Source organism: Pleurodeles waltl, chromosome 3_1 (assembly GCF_031143425.1).
Source record: "Pleurodeles waltl isolate 20211129_DDA chromosome 3_1, aPleWal1.hap1.20221129, whole genome shotgun sequence".
Lineage (NCBI taxonomy): Eukaryota > Metazoa > Chordata > Amphibia > Caudata > Salamandridae > Pleurodeles > Pleurodeles waltl.
In genome coordinates this window covers 611,471,588-611,490,328 of record NC_090440.1, presented here as the reverse complement: position 1 = coordinate 611,490,328, position 18,741 = coordinate 611,471,588, and positions in this window count along the sequence as shown.

The following is an 18,741-nucleotide window of genomic DNA, read 5'->3' as shown; positions in this document are numbered from 1 at the left end:
ACTCCTTCTGGAGGGTACGGTCTACTTTGGCATAGCCTATCAAGCGGCACCGTGGGTACTAGAAGGGGTCGCCCTTATCTGGGAGTATCCAGGACCTGTGGAAGAATTGGTGTATTCGCCAATCCGAAATCCAGAGGTGAGAAGTCCAGCGCAGTACGTGACAGGTCCAGTCTGGGTGGGGAACGGTGGGGAAGGATCTGGAGAAGCTGTTGGGAGTGTTGATACCACAAACCCCGGCAGTGTGCCTGGTAGGCTTGAAAACGGGACTAACAATGGGGAAGGTGCAGGAGCGCTACTTGGATATTACACTAGTACTATATAGGAGACTAATTGCCATGGGTTGGAAATCACCCAGGAGCCCGACCATGACTGAGTGGAGGCGTGATGTAGTGAGATGGGCTGGGGACGAATTACAGGTCCTGAAGGGTGAAGAGGTGAGAGGCCTGCGCCAGACACCAATTGCCCCTGCCTGGGAGGAGGTGCTGACAAAGTGGAGGCGAGTAGTGATGGGTGAAGATACTGACACAGGAGAACCGAGTTGACAGATCAGCCAGACAATTGGGATAACTGAGGGATGAACCCACTACATTAATAAATAGCACGGAGGGCAAGCTGCGGAAGCATGAAGCCACTAAAAAGCAGGAGGGAGGTACAGAATACAGGAAGGACACAGAGGGGAGAGATGGAGAATAGAAGAGTGATAATCAGGTGACCCAGCACATACGGAAGGAACGCCGGGTATTGGGTAGGGATCAGCCACCGCAGAGGCACTGCTCCATCACGTCACCCCCCACAGTCAGATTATAGGGAACCACTGCACCATCACGTTTGTGTTCATGTTTATGTTAATGTTAATATTGTAGGAAGTTGGCTCTGTATGTACTATTTCAAAGTAAGAACTAGTACGCACAGAGTCCAAGGGTTCCCCTTAGAGGTAAGATAGTGGCAAAAAGAGATAATTCTAATGCTCTATTTTGTGGTACTGAGGTCGAGCAGTAGGCTTATCAGAGGGTAGTGTTAAGCATTTGTTGTACACACACAGGCAATAAATGAGGAACACACACTCAAAGACAATTTCAGGCCAATAGGTTTTTATATAGAAAAATATATTTTCTTAGTTTATTTTAAGAACCATAGGTTCAAGATTTACAAGTAATACTTCAAATGAAAGGTATTTCACCCAGGTATCTTAGGAACTTTGAATCAACACAATATCATGTACAGTTTTGACAAAAATGGCAATAAGCTATTTTAAAATTGGACACAGTGCAAAATTCAACAGTTCCTGGGGGAGGTAAGTATTTGCTAGTTTTCCAGTTAAGTAAAGCACTTACAGGGTTCAAAGTTGGGTCCAAGGTAGCCCACCGTTGGGGGTTTAGGACAACCCCAAACTTACCACACCAGCAACTCAGGGCCGGTCAGGTGCAGAGGTCAAAGTGGTGCCCAAAACGCCTAGGCTTCAATGGAGAAGGGGGTGCCCCGGTTCCAGGCTGCCAACAGGTAAGTACCCGCGAATTCGGAGGGCAGACCAGGGGGGTTTTGTAGGGCACCGGGAGGGACACAAGTCAGCACAAAAAGTACACCCTCAGTGGCACAGGGGCGGCTGGGTGCAGAGTGCAAACAGGTGTCTGGTTCGCAATAGGTTTCAATGGGAGACCCAGGGGTCTCTTCAGCGATGCAGGCAGGCAAGGGGGAGGATTTCCTCGGGGGAGCCACCACCTGGGCAATGGAGAGGGCCACCTGGGGGTCGCTTCTGCACTGGAGGTCGGATCCTTCAGGTCCTGGAGGCTGCGGGTGCAGGGTCTTTACCTGGCATCTGGTTCTTTGAAGCAGGCAGTCGCGGTCAGGGGGAGCCTCTGGATTCCCTCTGCAGGTGTCGCTGAGGGGCCTCAGGGGGGGACTACTCACAGGGTCGCAGTCGCCGGGAAGTCCTCTCTGTAGTGTTGGTTCTCCGCAGGTCGAGCCGGGGGCATCGGGTGCAGAGTGGAAAGTCTCACGCTTCCGGCGGGAAACGTGTGGTCTTTAAAAGTTGCTTCTTTGTTGCAAAGTTGCAGTCTTTGTGGAACAGGGCCGCTGTCCTCAGAAGTTCTTGGTCCTTTTAGATGCAGGGTAGTCCTCTGAGGCTTCAGAGGTCTCTGGACCCTGGGGGATGCGTCGCTATTGCAGTTTTTCTTGAAGTGGGGAGACAGGCCGGTAGGGCTGGGGCCAAAGCAGTTGGTGTCTCCGTCTTCTCTGCAGGGCTTCAGGTCAGCAGTCCTTCTTCGTCTTCAGGTTGCAGGAATCTATCTTGCTTATTCTGGGGGGCCCTAAATTTAGGGGTGTGTTTAGGTCTGAGGGTTAGTAGCCAATGGCTACTAGACCGGAGGGTGGCTACACCCTCTTTGTGCCACCTCCCTGAGGGGAGGGGGCCACATCCCTAATCCTATTGGGGGAATCCTCCATCTGCAAGATGGAGGATTTCTAAAAGTCAGAGTTACCTCAGCTCAGGACACCTTAGGGGTTGTCCTGACTCGCCAGTGACTCCTCCTTGTTTTTCTCATTATCTCCTCCGGCCTTGCCGCCAAAAGTGGGGCCATGGCCGGAGGGGGCGGGCATTTCCACTAGCTGGGATGCCCTGTGGCGCTGTAACAAAAGGGGAGAGCCTTTGAGGCTCACTGCCAGGTGTTACAGTTCCTGCAGGGGGAGGTGAGAAGCACCTCCACCCAGTACAGGCTTTGTTCCTGGCCACAGAGTGACAAAGGCACTCTCCCCATGTGGCCAGCAACATGTCTGGAGTGTGGCAGGCTGGTAAAACTAGTCCGCCCACACTGGAAGTCGGGTATGTTTTCAGGGGGCATCTCTAAGATGCCCTCTGGGTGTATTTCACAATAAAATGTAAACTGGCATCCGTGTGCATTTATTGTGCTGAGAAGTTTGATACCAAACTTCCCAGTTTTCGGTGTAGCCATTATGGTGCTGTGGAGTTCGTGTTTGACATTACCTGGATGCCAGGGTGTGCCAATTGTGGAGACAAAGGTACAGGTTAGGGAAAGAACACTGGTGCTGGGGCCTGGTTAGCAGGCCTCAGCACACTTTCAAATCATAACTTGGCATCAGCAAAGGCAAAAAGTCAGGGGGTAACCATGCCAAGGAGGCATTTCCTTACAAATGTTGACTAATATCGGTTTAAGGACAGCATGTAAGGAATTGTTAGTGAAGGTATGTGACCGGAGCCATAATATTAGAACACGCACAAGCACAAGGCAGATGGAAACAGTAAGGTGCTCTAATGTTACCGAGACACAGTAAACTAAGTACCAGCCTTCGACATATGTTAAAGGGAAACGATTTCTAGAATTTATAGTAATGGTTATGAATGACAATGCCTTGAATAACCTAACCTGTATAACAGCAAAATGTTAATAAAAAGTATTTACTAAAAAAAATGACCGTGACGGTTGCACCACGGTCGGACCGCCAGCACTGCAAGTTTCCTTCCGCAGCAGGGACTGGTGGTGCTGGCGGTCTGGCAAACAGCACCGCCCTGGGGATTACGAACCCCTCTCCCTAGCTTTTACATGGCAGTAGCACCGCCATGTAAAAGCTGGCAGAGACGGGGTGCAGGGGCCACCATGGCCAACCCCATCTGGTTTGCAGACAGTGAAAAGCGCAACGGGTGGTGGTGCACCCTATGCACGGCAGCATTGCCGCTGGCTCAATTATGAGCCAGCACCAATGTTGTGGGCTGTTTCCTGCTGGGCCAGCAGGCGGAACCATTCCCACCCACTGACCCAGCGGGAAACTCCTAGTCGGACCTGCGGGAATGCGGTTGCACTGGTGGCAACCTGACCGCAGGACTTCGGCAGATGGTGAAAACCATCCACTGAAGTCAAGATGACCCCCATAATCTAGTATGGCCTTCATGTATATGGGCATCCATTTGGGCCTCAGCTATTCTAGTTCTTGTTTTTATTATCATCCAGTGCTTTCGGTGGCTAATTTTCCACTGCTGATACCAAATGAGAATGCTGGATATGTTCTGCAAGCACTGACAGGTCTGTCCACTTTGAAGCCTGAATACTGTAGATGTGAATACAGCTGATGTGGTGGTGTGACCATCAGCACTCATGGATTTAGTTTATTAACACCTTCAGGGTATTGTTCTTCCACCATCCTCCTTCCCTTTTAACTTTACCTGAATGACCTGATTTTAATCCTCCATCAACCTGAACCTCACTTCACTCCCACCTTATCTCAACTGCATTTGAAATGTCACCTCATTCCTACTTCAGCAGAATGTAAACTTAAGATTAATTCACCTTCCTTTATCTCTCTTAACACAACGATTTTTTTTAAGTGAATTTATATTACTTTGGTTTTATGTCACTGTGCTACACATGGAGCATTCTGTTGCCCTCATGCCAAGCTATGCGCTACAGAAATACTACATACAGTAGTACTAATAAAACTTAAAATAATAATAATAATGTCACCTCCTCCTTACCTAATTCTTCCTTCTGTCATAATCCATTCTCCATGACTAAGAGTCAGTAGAGTCGAGCAAATAAGGTGCCATAGCCCTCATCTCAGGATGCTGCTGAGGATACCAAGAAGCCAACTAACAACGACTCTCCGAAACAATTATGAGGACCACCTCCATACCACCCAGACGTAAGGGCAGAATCGACATATATACTTAGGCCAAGACATAACCATCACTTATTCATGTGACACAAACATTGTTGGGATGTGCAAGAGCTTGTGAGATGTCTCAGTGGACTTCCTGTAAAATCCAGGCAGCCATCTTTGAGGCCTTTGAGTTATGTTCCTCACACCTAAAAGCAGGATTTTGCTGGTGTAGTATTCCAGCCCCTAGTCTTTTCCTCCAACAGTCTATTCACCAACCTCTGACAATACTTGGGACACTTTCAAATGCTGGCAACCATTCATGTAAACTGCTTTGTCGAGTGCAGGAACTCTAGGGAATACTAAACACAGAATGAAAGGAAGACTGTGAAGCCAACAAAATTGTCTGATGAAAGACATGATATAGAACAATATCGAACTGTTCATACAATTATGGTCAAGGGGAGATTGGACAGGGAAAAGAAACGAGTGGTATTCTTGTGTGACCAGAATAGTTACTTTAACTATTGCAGTTCCCTTCTGATTCTGATCACTGACGCTGTATACACTGAATCACTGAATCACTATCAGGTTTGATGGGGCATTGTGAGGTCCACGTCTTTCTACCTTAGTCCTGAAAGGGCAACCCAACAACCTCAGCTTCAACCTTTTTTAATGTCACCTCAGATTCAGTTCACCTTCGCCTCCACCCCTCCACCCTCTCTCCTCACCTCAACCCACCCATACTGAAACCTCAACCCAAACTCATTCTCACCTCATTTCAGTCTAACCTGACCTGAAATCAACCTTACCATCACCTCAAACTCATATTTTAAAGGTTTATCTGTAACTCAAACACACTCCTCTCACCATCTCCTTTCTCACATCGTGTCCTCCCTCCTAACCTCATCCGTTCATATCTGTTCATGGGTACACATTCCAGCTGTTTTGTGTCGAGTAACAACTGTCAGTGCTTTCAATGGATACTTTTAATTGCGAGTGTATGGAGACTTTGTAGTGTGGTGACATTTCTTGAAACCTATAAAATATGATAGCCTATGCCACTCCTGTCTCAGGAATCTGGATTGTTCCCTTCATCATATACATGAACAAATGTTCAATTAGGATATGCTAACCGTAGGGTGAAGGAATGATGTGACACATAAGCAATAACGTTTAAGGTTATATATTACATTTGTTTCCAAAAGCTTCGACAATAGAAATGTATTAGCGCAAACAAATTGGTCGCAGCAATTCAGATTTATAAAATTATAGAACATAAGGTTTAGCACAATGAACATATATTAGTGCACAGAGCACAACACAAATCAGATTGAAGTTTGGTACGTCAATAATAACTGCTATTATTACCCCATTCATTGGCAGTGATTGGATTGACCTCAAAATATGAATTCAAGTTCTGCAGCAGACACAAGCTAACGAGTGAAGCAGAACGTTAATTGTGAACTTGCCACGAAATACTCCAGAGAATAAGGGCGGTATTTAATGTTACCGTTCACCAATAAATCAGGCCAACTGCAGGCCGCCGGTGTTGAAGCGGCAAAGGTATAAAATGGCACTAGTGTCCGAAGTCCGAACAGATAAAGAATTTCACGCGGCCGACTCGCATCTTGAAAAAGAAAGTCACTTATCTGAGAGGCTTGGTCGTGGGGCGTGGCAGTGCGGCCCCTTGACCGCTTTTCTAATCATTTTATTCGCTCTGTGCTGCAGCCAGAGGTTAGGAAGAGCAGGCCTATTTTGCAGTCAGTATTGTGCGTATTTGTAGGCGGCTGGCCAAGGCACTAACCGGATGGAACACTGCTGGCCTATGAACTCCGAATCAGGAATTCATATCCCGGGTCCCTGCGGCCCCGCTTAGACGCTTGATTGGGCAACGTGGCCACCGTCCCTCCTGTCACGCGCCTGGTGACAGCGGATGCATTCCTCTGGTGATAGCTAACAACCAGGGTAGGAGTTTGGTTTGTGCTGCCGCCGTCCCTCGCAGTGACAAGCTGCACGTAAGCACCTGCTTCTGGGAAAGGAAAGAGCTCGCAACACACTCCTACACAGCAACTTCCTATGAGGGGCCTGAGAGCGGCCGGTTTCGGACTGAATCACTTAGGGGGGAACCCGAAAGTGGGTTCCCGATGGTGGGCAGAGGATGGCTTTGGTGGAAAAGTGAAAAAAAAAAATTAATTGCCTGTGTACTGAAATACTTTTGTGGCATAAATGAGAAAATATGTCTGTATTATTTAGTGTATAATTAAATGATCAAGATTACGCCTTCTTGCTATTGCAGAGCTCATAAAGACCCTGTAGAGAGGCAGGGTGGTGGATATCAACAGTGCAGCATGCACAGTAGCACCAGGGCTGAGGGTCGTAGTGTACGCCAAATAAGGATTTTTTTTACCTCCCACCTAGGATATGGGGAAACAATTGTCCCTGCTTGCATTATGGCTCATGACAGACACCCTTGCTATTGCCACTAGGGGTCGGGAGAGGAGAGTGAGGGATTTAACATTTTATAGAATTCGCAACAAGAATTTTCGATTCCATTAAGGACGCAGAGACAGGATTAAGCTTTCTCTCTCTTTACTGACATAAACGGCAGCCAATGAAAATGCAGTACAAAAAAAAAAAACTACAAATCCCATGAATTCAATGACATTTAACGTTCTTGAACAAAAAATACTTGAATGCAACAGTCTGCACAATTTGAGACAGTTCCCCTCCAATTTCTCCTGGAACAACCCATCTCTGCAGTCTCCTACTCATTCCTGCTTGTGCTCCGAACTCGGAACAAAAATAGGAAATGATAATCCTTGTCATCATTATGCGCAGGCAACTATCAGACGACATGTCTCATAACATACAAGGCATTGTGAAAACTGCTACCAACAATCAAGTAGACAATGTACCAGAAACAATATGAAACAAGATGTCAGGTATTCCAACATCAGACATAAAACATAAACAACATACTTGTTCCTTTTCAGAGCAAGTACTAGAAAATTGTAAACTTATGCAGGGGCCGGAGGCTCAGATGCTGCTTATTTAAAGCTGATTCACCACAGAGGTGGCCACATGTGCTATAGGTTTGTAATAGAAAAGCTTAAATGTAGAATCAGAGGGCCAATCTGCAGCCTTGAGAATATTCTCTAATCAGGATCATGATAAAAGGGTTTTAGAGGCCATCACTCCCCTAGCCGAGTTAGCTCCAAACCTACTTGCGTCAATATTGACTTCTGTCATAATCCATCTGACTCATCTGACCAAAGTGCCTGCCAAAACCGGGTTGAAAGGCTTTTGAATCACCAATAACAATTGACCAGACATGTCAGAATGAATAGCGTTAGTATAATCCTCATAGACTTTAAGACATTTCATGCCACGCAGTTTATCATTATGTGTCTAAAAATGGAGAAGGACACTCCTTCTGGAGTGAATACTCTAGCTGCTAAGTCCAAAGCTCTGATGTTGAGACTCTGTGGCAGGAGAGACCAAATGGAAGAACCCTATGCATAAAAGCACAGTCAACATAGCCAACAACTGTTTACAAGACAAAAGAAAGTTGTCTGGCCAATGTTCCAGTAAACACAACACTTTTGTGACATCCCACAAATGAGTGCATTTAGGCTTCGGAGAATTAACAATCTGCAGAACAAAAGGTGCATGTCGATAGAATTGCCTGTCAAATGCTCATGACCTCCTGAAATAGCGAATCAAAAGTTATTTACAGACCTGTATCCCAATCCAGCATTTACCATTTCCAAAAGGAAGTTAAGGATATCCTTCAACTTGGCCTTCATTGTATTGATATGTTGGCCACGTACAAACCCATCCATAGTTTCTACGCTGAAGTGTACCTTTTGTGTGTGCCTGGTGCCCACATTTGATAAATGATTCTAGCAGTTGTGTCCAAAATACCAGGCACTTAATTACATTTCCCAATATCTCCCAAGCCATCAGCTGCAACTGCTGCCGGAACAGGAGAGGGTGCAGAGAACCCAAAGGATCCTGAATAAGTTCTGGGAACATGGGAAGGGCTTTCAGGAAGTCCCCCACCATTTTGAGAAGGACCGGGAACCAGGACTGTGTCTTCCAAAATTGTGTTATCAACACCAGGGTATCCTTTGGCTGTCTAGCCTGCGCTGCCACTCTTCAAATTATTGCAAACAGAGGAAAGGCATAACTCACTCTTGTCATCTAGTCTTGGCAGAAGGCATCCGTCTCCTTGGCTGCTGAATCCAGTCTCCAACTGTAGAAATCCATCAGCTGGGTGTTCAATGTGAAAGCAACTCGATCTATCTGAAAAGGCCCCATGCGATCTTGAACTTCCCAAACATTTGAGAATGTAGTTTCCAATCACTAGAGTCTGTTAGGAATGTGAAATTTCAGTTCGCAATGATGTTGCTCTGTCCCGGAATGAACTCACAGATAAAAATGCTAAAAGTCCTTGGTGATTTCTGAATGCACTCTTGATCTGGTTCTGCCCAGTTGGTTTATGTACCTCACCGCTGAGATGTCGTCCATTCTCAATAAGATGCAGCAATTGTTCTTCCTGGGGGATAACGTATCCTAGAGACCATTGTCCACCTGTGGAGATGCCTCTGCTTCAGGCTCCCCAGCCCTATCTGCTGGTGTTGGATTCTATAACCACATCTGGTGTGGAGCCGAGAATAGCTCTATGATTCCAGGCCTCCATATGCATCAGTCACCACTGAATTTATGCTCTCCTTTCATCCGAAAGCAGAACAAGATCCGAATACGTCAATCCTTGTCGAAGGCTGCGTATCTTCAACCTCTGCAAAGCCCTGTAATGTAATCGGCCCAGGAATATTGCCTGGATCGATGAGGCCAACAGACCAACCAGTCTTGTCACTGACCTCAATGAAGTCACCTCCTTGCTCAAAGCAGATCTCGTTCTTTCTTGACCACCTTGATCTTCTGATTAAGAAGCTGCAACTGGGCTTTGACTGAGTCTATCTTGAAGCCCAGAAACTCTATTTGGTGAGTGGGAACTAGTACTGAATTATTTTGGTTCAATGGAAATCCCAGATTCTGCAAAAGAAGTATGGTCCAAGAGAGACGCTGAATCAGCAAGAATGGGGACCGAGCCATTATGGGCATGTTGTCTAGATAAATGATGAGTTGTACCTAATTCTCTCAGTCTCTCAACCACTGGCTTCATCAGCTTGGTGAATGCCCACGGTGGGCAGGAGAGACCAAATGGAAGCACTAATCACTCGTATCATTGAGACTGCCATTGAAACAGCAGGCAGCATCTGTGTGGAGGGAATATGGGGCCCATGAGAGATGCTTCTTCGAGATCCAGATGGACCATCCAGTCTCCCTCCTGCAGCATGTCTCTTAATAGAGGGATCCCTTTCATTTTCCAAATGGCAAAATATGACCTATATGTTGAACCCACCCTTCTTCTGAATCAGAAATATGGTGCTGGAAAACTCCCTGGGGTGGGGAAACGTGGAAGTAATTGCTTGTTTCACAAAGAGTTAATTAATTTCTAAATTGATAAACATTCCCTCTTGTTGGGAAACATGGAGCGGGCTCGGGATCATGTTTTGGAAGGGGTTGGCCATCAATTCTAGCTTGAAACCTTGAATGGTATACAATATCCAAGCAGCATGCGTCAACAGTGCCCACTTGTGGATACACTACTGTAGTCTGCTCCCCAAAGGAGTCGGAGAAGAGGAAGTTAGGGTTCCTTGTAAAGTGAGCAGCTTTGGATAACTGTATCACGCCTCTGTAGGCACCCTTTATTGAAGCATCTTCGGTAGCCCCTCAATTTGGTAGGGAAGAAATTACCCCTGGAGCTGTCTTGCAAACCCCCTTCTGCGGAATCCATATCCTTGAGGAGGACCTTGGGAATAGATGCAAGCTGGTGAGCCCCATCGGCCTCACCCGGCCTGACCAAAAAAGGTAGGTTTAGAAACATTCTTGAGAGAGGACTACGCTTTGTCTAACGCTGTGAAGGTTCGAAATTTCCCTACGTATTTCATGAATTTGTCTCCAAACAGTCTTCATTCAGCCATATGCTCTGCTTATAAAAAAGCAAGACCACCAACTTGGAGTCAATCCTCATAAGTACTGATTTGTGTCATTCACTGGAGATTGCACAGTTTATATTGTAAAGAAGGCATACTGCCCTCTGGGCCCAGCCAGCTAAGATTTCAGAATCAATGTCAGCCAGTTTCTTTTGCATCAAGAGACATTGCTAAGATAATCATAAGTGGCCCAGCTACATCAAGCAGCTTGTCTCTACAAGCTCTCCAAGCATGATCTATGCCCTTAATGGGAACTTTAGAATATTTCTTGAAAAAAAAGAACATACTGGAGTCTATGCCTGGGGTGTCTGCAGTTTTACCTGTCCGGTCAAGTCTGGGGTTCTCTTCTCTCAACCTGTTCCTGACATCCTTGTCAAAACTCTTACACAAGCAAGCCTACATATATTTGGCCGGTGCAGAAGCGGAGCTATTTAGAGGAACAAGGGTGCACGATGTCCTCTCGATCAAAGTCCAGTGGATTCGGAGCAAGGGGTGGGAGGTTCCCTTTCAGAGAAGGAGCGGAGGACCTCTTCCATTGAGTCCCTTTGGAGGTACCTTGCCCTGAGTGTAAAAAATGAAAAGAGTCAGAATGTGTAGCCATATGCATTAGAGCAACCATTAGTTTTTGGGGTGTGGATGGGACATGCACACTACATTTGTGGTCACCCAAGAAATTCTGGGAGTGTTTAGCTAGGATGTAAGCATGGTGCCAATGAGTTAATTTAGTCGTCTCTCCCTGCTTGAGAGAGCCTTAAGTTGGAGCCTCTTGGCATACATCTTGAGGTGGGCAGTAATAGGCTGTAAGGCCACTACCAGGGCCTTAATCACAGATTGCAGGACAGTTGGTCTAAGGCCTCAACCAAACCATCCTCAAAATAATACCCAGACCCATCTTCAGGCTCATGGAGGCCGTACTCGTTAGGGTCATATGGCTCACAATCAGACAGGTTGGTGACAACAGTTCAGTCCAAGTATTATGTGAAATAGTAGAATATAATCTTCAAGGCAGTAGAAAACTCAGAACCAAACGTTTAAGCAATCTGGGATCACCCTTCAGTAGTTCTGTACAGAGGCCAAAGCTAGCTCCTCAGGCAAGCCTCTACAGATAATATTGCAGCCCCAATGGACTCTGCTAGTCAGGATGTTGAGGGAGCAAATGAACAGAATTTGCCAGCAACTTCCTTAACTGTCCTTAACGTGTAATAATAATACTGCTGTTCTCTAATCAGTGTTCAGGTTAAATAGGCACACTTGTGTGGACTCGCCTCCTGTTCTTGTAGCCGGGGCAAAAGGCATGAAGTCCACTCAACTGCACCATCATATGTGGGCTGCCGAGCATGTTCAAGGGTAAGCACTGGCATCATGCACACAGAAATAGGACCACTTATGCATAGTCCAATTGGGCTACATATGCACCCCTGGCTCTCAGCCCGATTGATTGTGCTGTGGGCGGTTGTCACAAATCTTCCAGTCAAACACAGTGGTGACGTGGACTGGTTCATGGTGGTGATAGGCTACGCTGGTTGTGAATAATTTCGAATTGCCCTACAATGATGTAAACAGGATGTGCACAGCCCAAATAGAAAGGGGGGAGGAAGTTCTCATGCACAATCAAGACAAGCATCCTAAGAGGCAACAAGCTGCAAAGTAAGTATGTTAGCAGTGATCAAATACAACACATTAATTTACCAGCGCAGAATGGAAAACCTTGTGGCACTTATTATGACTGCTGAGCAGCAAAGAAAGAGACAGCAAGATGGTGTCCCTCTGTTTTGATGGCCTAGTGTTGGTGATTGGTGGACTATGAGAAGGGGTCTTGTGGTCATTGAACCAGTCTCACCAGGGTGACACATTCCTACCAACTCATCTTTGGTTAACTCTTTGTATAATGCCCTAAATGAGAGGGACCAATGGGAAAAAACCGAGGACCTACCATAACTCCCATGCTGGTCTTCTCCAGCTGTGGAACCTGTAAAACAACAAAAAGAAAAAGTTAAAATTAGAGAAGATGGACAAAGCTGAATAGAAAACCCAGAGAGGACTTTTACAGGGAGAAGAACAGAGCAATGACAGTGAGAAAGGACCAGAGGAAAAGAAGGAGGAGGAAAAATGGAAGGAGTCAGAAGTCAACAAGGAAGTATAAAAGAACAGCGAAAGCGGCGTGCGACGAGAAGAAGACGCTGAAATAATTGCTGCAGGCAGAGATACAGACTATTACAGAGAATCGCGTCATACCAGTACTATCGGGAAACGAGGAGGACCAGGGTGCGAGCAGGCAGACCACCACCTGAGAAGCGTTCAGTCCGGGTGTGCTCCAGGAAGAGAACGGCTTTCCCAGGTGTGTAATAAAGTAACCGAGTGCAGGGCGGTTGAGTGTAGAACTTGGAAGTTAAAATAAAGAAGATAACATTTGGAGGCACTTTGGGCCTGATTTAGAGTTTGGAGGATGGGGTCACTCAGTCACAAACGTGACAGATATCCTGTCCACAGTATTATGATCCCATCATTTCATAAGTTAATCATAATATGGCGGATGGGATGACCCCTCCGCCAAACTCTACACCCAGCCCTTAATTTTGAGTGTATTTTATTTTTTTGTTTCTTTTTCCTAACTTTAGTCGATAGTACTTTTCCCATAAGTGGGTGGGGGATGGTGAAGACCGTTACCTGTGATAAGGTCAGACGCCTATCAAAGGGAAGGAACTGATAGCAGCTCTTTTTCTGCAATCTTTTATGTTTGGAAACAAGAGTTTTGTCACTTCAGTAGTAATCTGAAACTAGACGCAAATGTAGTTAGATTAAAGGTTCAAAAAGAAAACTAGTTTCTGTTAAGACTGTCCCAAAGGAAAAGAGTGCCAGTGGAGAGAGGAACTGAAAACATGGGAAGGAACCCAACTCAGTAAGACTCATAACAAGATAATAAAGAAGAGCGAAAGGAGTAATAGAAGGAAGAACTCCCCTAACTATAGAAAAGATAGAGAAAAGGAATTAGAAAGATTTAAGATAAAAAAAAGAGGACACGTACCTCTTGGTTCCTTCTTTTGCTGAGGGCTCAAGACAGTATGGTCCCCTATGGAAAGAACATGAAGAAAGACAAGAGATAATTTCAATTAAAGACTTCACCTTTAAAATTTCAGAATTTCACAAAAAATTATTTCTGGACTTCTCAGAGACTGACTATTTGATATCTGTTTTTTCTGGAAATTAAAAACTTCACTTCTATTAACCTCCTGAAGAGCTGTCCTCTATAGCCCTTAAAGTTACAAACAACAATATGATTACATGTAAAAAGTCAGTTCTCATTAAATGCATTAAATAAGAAAATTGTATGCAATGTTCAGTATCTGCACACCAAGAATTAGTGGAGTAAATTTGGAGGTAATTTGTGGTCATCAGCTACTTGTCCTGGTCGGCTGTCATCTTTCTGAGGTGGTTTCCAAGGCCTACCCTTCAGTGCCCCATACAGTCTAGTTTTCGGCAGGTGCAAACCAACAATCCTCTTTGAGATTTTGTTGTCTATGCGTCACTCAGCAGCAACTGGTGGCACTAGACTCTTTCTAACGTGAATCAGATGAATCAAGGTTTGGTGTGCATCTGAACTAACTTCAGTGTAGGACGTCAATGAGACTTGGCAGGGTACACTCCACTTTGGCCCAAAGTAGTCATTTCATTGGAATTCTCTCACACAGAGCCAGTCCCTTGGCTGCAAATCATGGGCTCGACTGTAAGAGGGAGTTGCTGGGCACTCTTAGCAAAATCGTGATATTTGGTCAAAGCCCTTTGCATCCTTCAGCAACACTACACCAAGTCCCTCACCCTTCCAATGAGAGAAATGTGGCAGTCTAAAATGTTCCAGGTGCTGAAATGTTCTCCCAAAGAGGATTTCATAGGCCGTTAGCCCATGCTTATCGGGGGTCTGTCTAATGTTTATTAAAACCATAGGGAGAGCTTGTGTCCTATCTATTGAAATATTTGTGGCAATGTTTTGCTTGATCTGTCCATTCATTTTCCCCACAGCAATGGAAGACTGAGGGTTGTAAGGAGTGTGCAGGCTCTGAGAAATCCCTAGACACTTAAGTATGTACTTAAACATGTGGGCTACAAGTCCAAAGACTCTGGGACTCTGAAATATGTAATAACATCACTCATAAGTTTATTTGCAGTGGTTATCGCATCTGTTTTTCTACATGGAAAACCTCCGGCCACCCTGAAATTTTATCAACCATCACTTTCACATGTTTGTAACCTTCTGAGGGTAGTTGCTTTATTTGCAGATTCTGCATTGGCCATTCTTCCCCCTGCCTGAAAAACATATAATTGTGAAGCAGGGTCTAATGTGCAGCCTATTGAAGTCCAGTAATGAGATAAGCTCTGGAGCGGCCCCTTATTGCATTGTCAGAAGGTTAGAAACAGGAGTAAAGGTTTCTGCAAAGCACCTTGGTATGGAAAGGTGGCAGGGGCCTCTTGTAGCACCACATGGTGTGCACCAGCATCTGCTGTACTGGCATTAAGGCGGGTCACATCTGATTGTTTCTTAGTGTGGGCATGACAGTGAGCAATCTCCAATTTCTGCAGGAAGGTGAATAGCATCAAGCAGATCCTTGATCAATACAACATGAGAAATTGTAACATCGAAAGACATGAGAAACCCTCTAATCTTCCATAGCTGACCAGAAGCATGACAAACATTCAAGACATACTAGGAGTCCATGTAAATAGTGATGCGAGTTGCAGCAGCCAAATCTCATGCTCTGGTGAGAGCAACCAACACATCAACCTAGGTGCTGCAGTCTTGTGGGAAGGCAGCAGCCACTTTCACAGATGATTGAGAATACACAGCGTAGCCAACGCACAAAGCTTCAAACTCATCTAACAAAGCAGAACCATCAGTGTAACGGATGGAGTCAGTATTAGGCAATGGTGTTTCAGTAAGATCTGGATGTGGAGTGGTAGTAATAGCCATAACTTTGGTGCAGTCGTGAGCAATGTTACCTCTAATTTTATTTCTCCATGTGCAGCAGGAAACTGTATGTGTGTGCACTTCTCTCATCCAGGTGCAAAACTAAATTACAGCTTATGACACTGTGCCAGTAGCCTATTCCTTACAGTCTAGGCTCGGCTTGGATCAAGGCACAAGAGAGATGTCCCTCAGCCATTTTTGTCTTTTTGCAAAATGGTGACATTTTAAAATACTTTTACCCACGTACAGGATATATTTTAGACAAAAGCTTGACAAATGGGTAAAGAGTGCACAATTTAAATCATCTTCCTTTTTTGAGTCGTAAAAACATTTTTGAGCTCCCCACTCCACAAAATAAATTAGACCCTTTTTATGAGTTGCCCAGAAAGTGGTTTAGATTTTCCCCATCCCTGGAGTCACTAATATCAGTTGTACCTGTAATTCTGGAAATGGTGACTAAATGCCCTATGATATAGCACACACTATGAATTCTGTATATTTAATATTTAACAGCACCAAGAGACTCCTGGAGAGTGCATGATACCCTTAGCCATAAATACATACATACATAAATGAATAAACAATCACCTCTAGGCACCAGAGTTTCTGTGGGTTTTTAAAAGGACAATTATATTTACACATGATGTTTGCAGGATGATTAGATAGCAACTATTTTCAGGACTCGGCTCGTGCACTGGCTTTTACAGCGCAGACAGACCTATGGCTTGGTTCTGGCTCGCATCTCCCTGTTGGTTTGCCCACCTCTAGGAAGGGGAGAAATACAAAGTGACACTGGCTTAGATGGTAGCATTAAACTTTGAGAAGTAGAAAGAAGTAAAACTGGCATGGACAGGACCAGCAAGAACTAGCAAACACCACAGATGGAGAGAAAAGCAAAGAAGGACTGAAATCAGAAGGCTTATAAATCCTATGGATATGAAGAGCAAAGAAGGTCTGGCCTGGTTAGGACTGATGAATTAGCTAGTTGTAAGGAAATGAGAAACACAGGACTGTCCTCCCTCCCTATTCTCCTTTCCTCCTTTCCTCAGCCACTCTTCCCTTTATTAGTCTTTATAATGACTTGTATTTTATACCACATAGATAGTGATTCTAAGCACTGTAAAAAGGCATATCATTTTTCGATCTATGGCACTCCTATTGCTTCTATGGGGTAGCTTCCTTATAGTAAGACAGTGTTTTCGGCTTTATTGCTAGTAATGGAGCTGAATCAGATACTCTTTGGTGAGTGTTTACACCTCTACACGTTCACCTTTGTTTCTCGGGTGAACACCAGTGATAGTGTACTCTAAGGGATAGGAGATGGAACGATTTTTGATGCATTAAACAGTCTACCTAGTCCAGGCAGCAATCGAAATATCAATTGTCCATCATTTTTCTTGGACATCCATTGGGGTGAACATCTGGCTGGATTTATACCGGCATGACTGGTATTTTAATGTCTTCTGCTAGTACAAGAATGGAAAAAATCGCCAATAGTTGATAATGTTTCCCCGTATGAGTACATACTTTACACAGTAAATGTAGGAAGAAAACACTTTAAAATGTGTTTACAGCTGCTCTAGTGATTTCTGACTAATAATTAAAGTAAAGAAAGATTGAAAGGGATGTTAAAAGTGATCAGACGATTTGATTTATGGTTGTACTCAGGAATAGTGTCTGGGCCTTTGCAGAATCTTTAAAGATAAACAGGTGGCTGTTAATTTCTCCGAGAAAAAAGGCAAAACTAACTTCCACCCTTTCTCTGGTAAAATTAAAGTAAATGATACCCATCAGTGCATGAAGAAAGCAATATAAACTGCTTGAAAAACTAACTTTTCTTTCTTTGTTTCTTTCCTTTACCTCACTTTCATGTGTGGCTCTCTACCTCCCAAATTCTCAGTATAGAAGTTTTAATGTATTGTTTACAATTTGAAGGCCTTTGTCTGCAGTTAGTGATGACAGATCCATGAATGTGAAGGACTGTTAATCGTGCCCTTTGTTTTCCCTGCCTTGATACTGGGCCAGAGGAGAGAGGGAGGGGCTAGTCTTACTAACTCTTAAAAGGGAAAACAGGATAACTACATGTCATGCTGATTTTCAACAGGCTTATTTAAATTAGATGTGTGTGCACACTCATTGAAATGTAATGCCCTGCACTTAAATAGGAGCTGAGTGGCCGCCCAGGTGAGCACTTTAGAGAAACATAGGATGTGAGGCTCGCCGTCCTCCACGGTGGGAGAAGAGTTCTAAGACTGAGTGGAGCACTTAACTGTTGTCAGATTTGTGTCTCAAAGAAGAGCCTGTTCAAAGTGTGTTTGGCACTGGACTGAGATGCTAGGTACTGGAGTGAAAAAGATGTGCTGCAACTGCGTGTGGCACTGCAAGAGTCAATGGGTGCCCTAGGACAATATCAGCACCTTGCTGAAGAAGAGTTGCTGCCAAGGCAACCACACGGAGACATGGTGGCATGCCCCTGACCACAGGGCCCAGGAGGGCAGACTAGCAGCCCACTGGTCTCTGTCTGAAAAGGGCCGTGTGAGGATATCAGATGCCTCTCCTTTTCGGTCATGGCAATACAGTGTGAATGTTTCTTGATAATCATGGTGACGATGCAGGAATAGAGACCAATTCTTGCTTGAGAGAAGTAAAGGCTTCTTCCTCTGAAGGTGTCCACAAAGGTTGATCCATGACACTGTCAGCAATGAAAAAAACGGACACACTTGCTGCTTGTTAGCAGGCTTGGAAAAGACAAGCACATGGTCAGGAGTCATGGAGGTGGTGGAAGCATAGGAAATGACATGGCCTACATATGTGACTTCTGGGAAGCATACTTAAGCTTTGAGAGTGATGCCTTGTGGCCATATTGAGCAAGCACAGTGAGTAGGATAAAGGAGCCATAACAGGAGACTCCAGCAAGGGTACTGGACAACAAAGGATCACCTACCCGAGAGCTCAATATCTTTGCAAATTTTCCTTCAGTAACAGGGAAAAGATGGTGGGACTTTCACAATATCCTATGAGGAGTCTTGGACAACAAAGCTGCAAAGCTGGCAGCGCTCAAAAGTGAACACAAATACAAACTAATGGAAATAATTTGGAGATTGTCCAATT